Raw genomic sequence first — 8932 nt, 5'->3', positions numbered from 1 at the left:
TACAGTCTAAAGCTTTTCTTTTACCCACTTCTGGTTTTAATCCAATACTGTGCTCAAAGGTCATAAGATAATAGTGAAAAAACTCCAAACCATTTTTCTGTGTATGTATTAAACAGTGATAGGTGGGAATTACTAAGGTGTGATTAAAATACAGCATGATATGTTAATTCTGGGCTACAGAGTATAGAGTGCGGCAAGGATAAAAATGTTTGGCTTTAACTTATAGAAGCAATCACATTACTTTACTTCATTTTTTTCATTTGATACATTATTTATTTACTTATTTACTTTATTGTAACATAGTTGATCGTACATATCTTTGGGGTACAGGGTTGAATGTCAACATCTGTATGCAATATGTGATGCTCAAATCAGTATAATTACTATATTCAACATTACACAATATAATTGCTTTCATGGCCCTTTACCAATTCTTCTCTTACACCCCCTCCCACTCCCCCTTTCTCACCTCTGGTAACCTCAGTTCTCTCCTTCTGAAAGTGCAACCTATTATTGTAATTGTATCTTTCTTTCTTTTTAACAATTTATTTGTTTATTTTAAGCTCCCACTTGTGAGTGAGGACATTTCTCTTTCTGTGCCTGGCTTACTTCATTTATAATTTTCTCTAAATTCATCCATGTTGCTGGGAATGGCAGAATTTCATTCTTTTTTATGGCATAGTAGTATTCCATTGTGTACATATACCACATTTTCTTTGTCCAGTCATCCCATGATGGACATTTAGGTTTGGTTCTATAGCTTGACTACCGTAAATACAGCTGTAATAAACATGGGAGTGCAGGTATCCTTTCGACATGATACTCAGCAGTGGAATTGCTGGATTGCATGGCAGTTCTATCTGTAGTTGTTTGAAGAATCTCCATACAATTTTCCATAATGGCTGCACTAATTTACAGTCCCACCAACAGTGTAGGAAGGTTCTCCTTTCTCCCCATCCTTGTCAGCATTTGCTATTCTCCGTGAGATAGTATTTTATTGTGATTTTGATTTGCATTTCCCTGATGCTGAGTGATGTTGAGCAGTTTTTCATGTGTCTGTTGACCATTTGTATACCTTCCTTTGAGAAACGCCTGTTTAGCTCCTTGACCCATTTTTTAATTGAGTTATTTGGTTTTTTTTACTGTTAAGTTGAGTTCCTTGCGTATTCTAGATATTAATCCTTTATTGGAGGCATAGTTTGCAAATATTTTCTCCAACTTTATAGGTTGTCTTTTAGCTCTGTTTATTGTTTCTTTTGCTGTGCAGAAGCTTTTTAGTTTGATGCAATCCCATTTGTTTATTTTTCCATTTGTGGCCTGTGCTTTGGGGCCATATTCATAGTCATTGCCCAGTCCTATTTCCTGAAGTGTTTTTATTGTTTCTTTTGCTGTGCAGAAGCTTTTTAGTTTGATGTAATCCCATTTGTTTATTTTTCCATTTGTGGCCTGTGCTTTGGGGCCATATTCATAGTCATTGCCCAGTCCTATTTCCTGAAGTGTTTTCTTTTAATAGTTTCATAGTTTCAGGTCTTATATTTAAGTCTTTAAAATCCATTTTGAGTTAATTTTGGTATATTATGAGAGGCACAGGTCTAGTTTCATTCTTCTACATATGGATGTCCAGTTTTCCCAGCACACTTATTGAAGAGGCAGTCTTTTCCCCAGTGTATGTTCTTGGTGCCTTTGCCAAAGATAAGTTGGCTGTAGGTTTGTGGGGTGGTTTCTGGGTTCTCTATTCTGTTCCATTGGCCCAACTGTCTGTTTTTATGCCAGTACCATGTTGTTTGGTTACTACAGCTTTGTAATATAATTTGAAGTCATAGTGTTATGCTTCCAGCTTTATTTTATTTTATTGGTTTTTTGCTCAGGATTGCTTTAGCTATTTAGGGTCTTTTGTTGTTCCATACAAATGTTAGGATTGTTTTTCTATTTCAGTGAAGAATGTCATTGGTATTTTGATGGGGACTGCATTGAATCTGTAGTTCGCTTTGGGTGGTATGGACATTTTCACAATGTTAATTCTTTGATCCAAGAGCATGAAATGTTTTTCCATCAACAGAATCACATTATTTTAAATTCATACCTTACGGTCATTTCCCTATATCCTCAAGTCAAATTGTGAAACTGTCCCACCTCAAAAAGTTAATGAAGTAACCTACTTAATGTCACCCTTAAATGTTACTATAATGTATCAAGTATTGAGTCAGGCAAATTACTTCATTAGTTCAACTCTCCCAACTACTAACTTTGAACATAGGACAGAAGAATATGTTTTTTTCTAACTACACCATGATTCAAAGGAGGGAAACTGCACTTTGAAAAATGGCTATGATTCACCTGCATACACATTATATACATATCACATACATATATGAACACATTTTTAAAAGGAAGCCACATTGTACTTGTTTGCTTCCCATTTATTTATAAATTATTCAATTATAGGAATTTTAGTTAAAAAAAAACCCAACAAACTCTTGGGCTTATTGTCTTAATTCTTTTACCTAATGTCTACAGCCATTAAAGGACACTAATTCAGGGCAACTTCTAACAGTAACCTGTTCTCCAGGAGAGAGACTGAGTCACCTACACTATTTGCTTGACTTTAGGCTGACGTGAAACATCTCTAGTGGCTCAGCCTCTTTCATTCCAGTGAATAGCTGACTGATACAAAGGATTCCAGTCATCAGCGCTGGGCCGGTTCCCCTCAATGCCCTACCTGATAGGTCTAACCACAGGAGTTAGTCTCAACAGTCAGAAACATTCTGCAAACCCCCAAAGGTACCCTGAAGATGCTGTAGTTATAAAATTTACAAATATGTACATGCACATATATGCACACATCGATAAAAGTATGTTTTTCCACATATGTCCTATTTATAATAAATTAAGAATGGAGTTTAAATTCTATACACTTTTGCTAGGTTCTCACAAGCCACATATAATTTCGAACATGCAATTCTCTTAGAGATAAGTATTAAAGGAAAAAGAATGTTCTCATAGTCAAAAGGGCTGGGCTCTCTTGATTTTGTTACCCAACAGCTGTGAATCCCAGCAATTAATGCTCAAGTATTCTGATTCAAGTTCCCACTCCTAATCGCTGACATAACAACACATTAATGTGGGGACTTTTTCCTCTGTATGTGAATGTGGGTGGGTGTGCGTGCACATGTGTGTTTTTAAGAGACAGTCCTCTTTTTCCTTTGAGATTTCTAATGCGATATATTTTTCCCAATTTTAAAATATAATTACATAGCAAATTCCCTCTTCTAATAGTAAAAACAAATTCATTCATTTAATCATATACGTATAGTTCCATTTTGTAACTGAGTTAACTCTACCATTTAGCAAACAAATCTCTATAGTAATGGTACTTTTTTCTACCAATCTGTGGTCAGTGGTATAAATATATGTTTTGTTTTATGTTTTTCTTTTTGTCTTTTTTGTGGATCGCAACCCTTGGTGTAGTGTCACCCACACTGTGCTCAGCCAGTGAGCGCACCGGCCATTCCTATATAGGATCCGAACCCACGGCGGAAGCATCGCTGCACTCCCAGCGCAGCACTCTCCCGAGTGCACCACGGGGCCGGCCCTAAATATATGTTTTTAACACATAATAATATATTTACATTTTAGAAAACTCATAAGAATATTTTCAAGGAAGCTACTTTTTCAAATTTATTTCTGAATAATGAAAGCTATTAGATTATCTAAGAGATTTACCCTTTCCCAAATTTAATTTAAAGCTAAGTCATTTTAGAAACCATAACAATTACCAAGATACAAAAACCTCTACTTGAATAATTTGAACATGGAAAACCAATTGTTTTAAATTTAATAAAGCATTTTTCTCTTAGGCTCAAATACTAGAAGCAGCTTAGAGTAGAACTTAATGTGTGAATTATAAAGTTCTGAAAAAAGGCGCTTATAATCAAGACATTACAGGATTTTTTTAACTGTATATTCCCTAATGTTATAGCAAATATATTTCTAAATGTCCCGAAAGTTTGTTCTCTTCACCAACTCAATAACTCAAAGCAGAAGGGTTATTTTCTCAAATCTTAGCCTAAAATTTTCCTTGGAAATTTAACTTGATATGACACCCTTCATATCAGCCAGAATTTCATTCTAATACTTACTGCCTGGATATTCCAAATGTTATGGCCCATTTTGAAGTTGGAGCTCAAGCCTTTTTCTGCTTCCAGGTTCTGATGAAAACATGCTTTCTGTATACATGGCCTCCCCTGCCACCTCCTTCCATGAGGGGAGGATTAATCTCCTTCATCCAGCAAGCTCAGCTGTGGTTTGAAGACATGAAAGCTCACAGTCACAGTCTATCTCTGTCCCTATACAATGATCGCGGGAGTCATTTCCATTCCTCTGTTGAGTGGATCTCAATCTAACAGGATGGACTCTGAACACCCACAGCCAGGTTCAAATCCTAGCTCTGTCAACGCACTTCACCTTTCTTAGGTTCAGTCTTCTCACCGTGAAATGAGGATAATAATACCTCCCAAGTTTGTGGCTAAGGTGTGGTGCAAAGCAAATGGCAGGGTGTGGTGCATAATAAGTGTAAATCAGTTGCTATTATTATTCTTTGAATTACTACCCTCTCCTGCAAGGAAATTAGCTTTTAAATATGCCAGAATATACAATTACCAATTTTGTCCAATCCCAGCATCAGCAGACACCTTAAGAGGATGTCATCTAAGCCTTCCTTTTACAGCCCTGGAGAACTCTGGTGAGGCTGAGACTTCCTTCAGTGCTGGTCACTGCAGGGGCACCAGCCAATAGCTTTTGTTGACATTTTGCTCTCTAGGAAGTCCAGTGCAAAACTGCAAACCCAGCCCTCACACCATTCTAGTTTTTTAGAGCCTATGTCTGCTTTGAATTTGGACTTCTTTCCTGGAGAAGATTACAGGGGCCAAACAGAAGCCAGGAGGGGTACAGAACAGTTCTGTGGGGATGAATTCCCCCAGAGTGGGCAGCATGACTCTGATACAATTTCCATGCACAGAGCAATTCCTCCCCAAAACTGGAGGCACCTGGTACCACGGGACAGCCCGGAACCTGCAGGAGGCTGAGTGAAGGCAGTTGTCCGGCAACTGCTGGGACCCAACCTTTACCAAGTCGTAGGGCTAGGAGGAATGCTGGTGCTGGCCCAGGCCACCAACTCCTGTAAGGCCTTAGGATGCCCATTTCATGCATCACAACCTTTAAACCTATTTCATCCACGGGCTGGGCAGGTTCTAAAGTTTTGGTTTTTTTTTTAACCTTGCTAAAAATTTGCTTTTCTTTTATTTTGCTTTGAGAGACTATTTGGCACATCTTGTGCCTGCCTCTTTTTTTTTCAATTATTATTTTTTTTTTTTGAGAAATGAGTTTTGAGCTTGATTTCAATCTCCCATAACAAAATCTGTCAAAGAAAATGAATGACAGTTACATATTTAATAAGTTAAACAATGCATATAAAGATTATTATACCCTGAGAGAATTATGTAAAGTAATGTTTGATTAAAATATTTATATCAGTGGTGGACTACTTTGTGGACTGTTTAAAAGTCTTCTTTTAAAAAAAAATTATTATTCTTTAAAAAGATAAACAAAATTTGCAAACCTTTATCTAGACTCACCAAGGGAAAAAGAGGGAAGACAGAAATTACTAATAATGAAATAAAGCTGAGGCATGGTAGAGCAGTTGCCTCTTCTGTTATGCTGGAGTGGGCTTTGAGGAGAGAGATATCCTCTCTTTTTTCGGTCACCAATGGTGACTCTCCTTGTGTCACAGCAGTTAGGTGTCTAGCGTGCCACCTGCATTGTAGCTGTGGCTACTGCTGTGGCGACAAGCTGCTTTTGCAGCAGCCGTGGCAGTGGCTGTGGTGGGCCGCCCACGAGGAAGTGGTGTTTTTGGCGTGCACCTTGCCTGTTTCCCAGTGGGGGATGCTGTCCTGGGCTCTTGCCTTAGGACTCTGGCATGCTCTGTTTCTTCCTTGCTTCTGGGCAGAGGGGGCTGGACCTCCGGTTCCAAGTATTTTGAATTGCCACTGTTCCCCATCAATTCTTGGAGGGGCTGGAAATTTCAAATCAGGGTAAATTTCAGATTTGTTAAGAGCCATAATAATTCCATGTTTCTCTAATGCTTCTGTCTTTTCTCTGTGTTCTTAATAGCATTTACAAACGAATCTCTCAAAAGTAGGAAGGACGACTTTCAGAAAAATGGCAGCTATATTAAATTGAAAGTGTGACAATCACTAACAGTAGCTGGTTATCTACTACAGTCCATCAGTCCTTGGTATTGACATCAACAGCTGGTTGGTGATAAGAACACTGAAAATTCCTGTGTAAATGAACACCTGCACTTCCCTGATCCTGAAATTATCTGATTCTGTGAAATTATTTCTTCTACAATCATTTGTGAATTTCATGCCATAGTTCCTTTAAAAGAATGAGATTTCAGCTTTCAATGCTTAAAAAATCAAAACTTAACATACACCTACCACGAGAGCATTATCTGTTTCACTTAGACATTGAAGTAAGTCAAATAAAGAACCTAATTTAATTTAAGCAATTAAATTTTATGATCACATTATATAAGATCCAGGAGAGGAAAAAAATGTGATCGATTGGGAATAACTCAATACACTTAAGAGAAAATGCATTTTAAAAAGACTGCTCCTATTATCATGCATAAGATATTCTTATTCAAAGTATCATGAATGAGGCAGCAAATCTGCAAATTAATTGTTCAGAGGACAAATATCTCCAAGTTTTTTAAAAAACACCCATCATTTATTCACCTGAGCAGGAGATTCAGAAGCCCAGGAACGAGTTTGTCACTTTAGAAGACTTAAGAAATGCCTGGATAAATTCTAGCCCTAGAGGATAAAATTTCACCTACTATAAGCAATAGATAGACTAGAGACTCACGCACTTATCTCAGAAGAGCAGAGTCTAATCATTCAATCAATCAATCAATCCTCCAGAAACAGGCATGTACAGACATTTCTCAGCAGTGCCTTCACCATTTAACCAATTTTGCTCGCTGGATTGGCCACAACTCCCTAGACTCAACTTATGTCTTCACCCCACAGAGTAAACTCTTAATTATCCTCATCAGAAACTGAGCATAGATGATTTGCCCTTTTTCTGCATAATAAACCACTGACATATTTTCAAATATTAAATCATCTCAGCTTTGAATCCTCTGGTCTAAATATTCTCAATTCTTTATAGACTCAACTTATGTCTTCACCCCACAGAGTAAACTCTTAATTATCCTCATCAGAAACTGAGTATAGATGATTTGCCCTTTTCTGCATAATAAACCACTGACATATTTTCAAATATTAAATCATCTCAGCTTTGAATCCTCCGGTCTAAATATTCTCAATTCTTTATCTTTACTTCCTAGATTGTGAGCACCACATAATAAACTCACCAAATGCTGGTCTTTGCTCTGAACTCTCTCCAGCAGTTTCTGTGTCTTCTCTAAATTGTAGCGCTCAGGACTCCACTAAGAGCAGAGGCTCATCATACCAGAAGAGATTTAGCTCAAAACTCCAGAACTGCACCAAGCCAAAAGGTAAGATGCTACAATTTGTGTCTACTATATTAAGAATTAGATCAAGAATCCCAACATGTTAGAGTGCCTTTTTTTAACCTCACTGTAAAGTTCAAGGCAATGCCCCTGTTATTTCATGTTTTTCTCATTCTGATCACAATATCGATTTACCATTGCTAACAGTCTGCCTACTGTATTATTACAAAATGCAAGCCTTCACACGTACTGTAAAGATTTTGGTTGTGAGTTCCAGAAAAATAATGGGAGAACGGGAGTGGGTAAAATAAGTTCAAGGCTACACATCATTATTCTTTTTAAAAGAGGTGTTAACCCTAAATTTGCAACAAGATAATATACGGCATTTCCCTTTGTTGGAATTCTTCCTCAGCCATAAATTATATTTCAAAATGGCAAAAAAATGTTGATCATAATTTCAAAATAATGTAAGTATCAAGTAACCCGCTTGGGGCTTTTTACATGTGCAGAAGGTTTAAACACAAAATGTGTTGCAAGCCTGCCAACAAATCCCTCACAGTCTGCTGCGTGGAGGACCAGCATGCCCTTTCCTGGCTAGAACGCCAGTGGTACAGGAGACAAAGATTGCGACCAAATATGGTTTGCCTCTCGCCAAATTTTCAGCTTGACCAGTAAAAGTTAAGTTCACAAAAATCCAGCCAAGCACCACTTTTCCCCCCCAAAGTGCTTCTCGGATTAGAACACGGCGTTGAAAGTTCTGCCTGACAAAACAAATATGGTAGTAGGGAAGAGACCTGGGAGGCAATCACAAAAAGTCTCATTTAAATTCCTGGAAAGCACAGCTTCTCCAAACACAGCTATTCAGCTCTCTCTGGAAGGCATCACTTGCTGCGAGCCACGAGTTTAACTTCACTCCGTCCCCCAGCACCAGCACCATCAAACACAAACGAGATGGCTGTCACATTCCGTACTCATAGGAATGCATCAAATGTCCACTCTGTACACGGTAGAAAGTAAAGCAACCCCAAAGCGGAGTTTGTCGCCTCCCACGTGCGTAAGAATTAACACTCGGGTATTTAGGATTCTAAGGATCCCTTCTGCCCTAAACATTATAGCTGCACAGAACTAGAGAATAAAAGGCCACCATTACTGAGACACAGGGACACAACTGTGTCCACTCGTCCCCAAAGCCAAGTCCTCCTGCTCACTCACCCTCTTCAGAATTGCCTGCTTCTCCCCAAACCACCCTCAACATTCCACACACACATCTGGCCCCTTGTCGCCGAGTCTAACTCCGTGCTGAGCAGTGCAGGCTGCAGCGACACCGAGGAAGACGTCGCCCAGCGCCCGACTCCTGTGCCCTCTCTTACCAACCTTCTCCCCAAGCCGCGCCTC

The sequence above is a fragment of the Galeopterus variegatus genome, unplaced genomic scaffold (genome assembly GCF_000696425.1).
Source record: "Galeopterus variegatus unplaced genomic scaffold, G_variegatus-3.0.2 Scaffold1494, whole genome shotgun sequence".
In the NCBI taxonomy this organism is placed as follows: Eukaryota; Metazoa; Chordata; class Mammalia; order Dermoptera; family Cynocephalidae; genus Galeopterus; species Galeopterus variegatus.
This window is presented reverse-complemented; position numbering follows the sequence as displayed.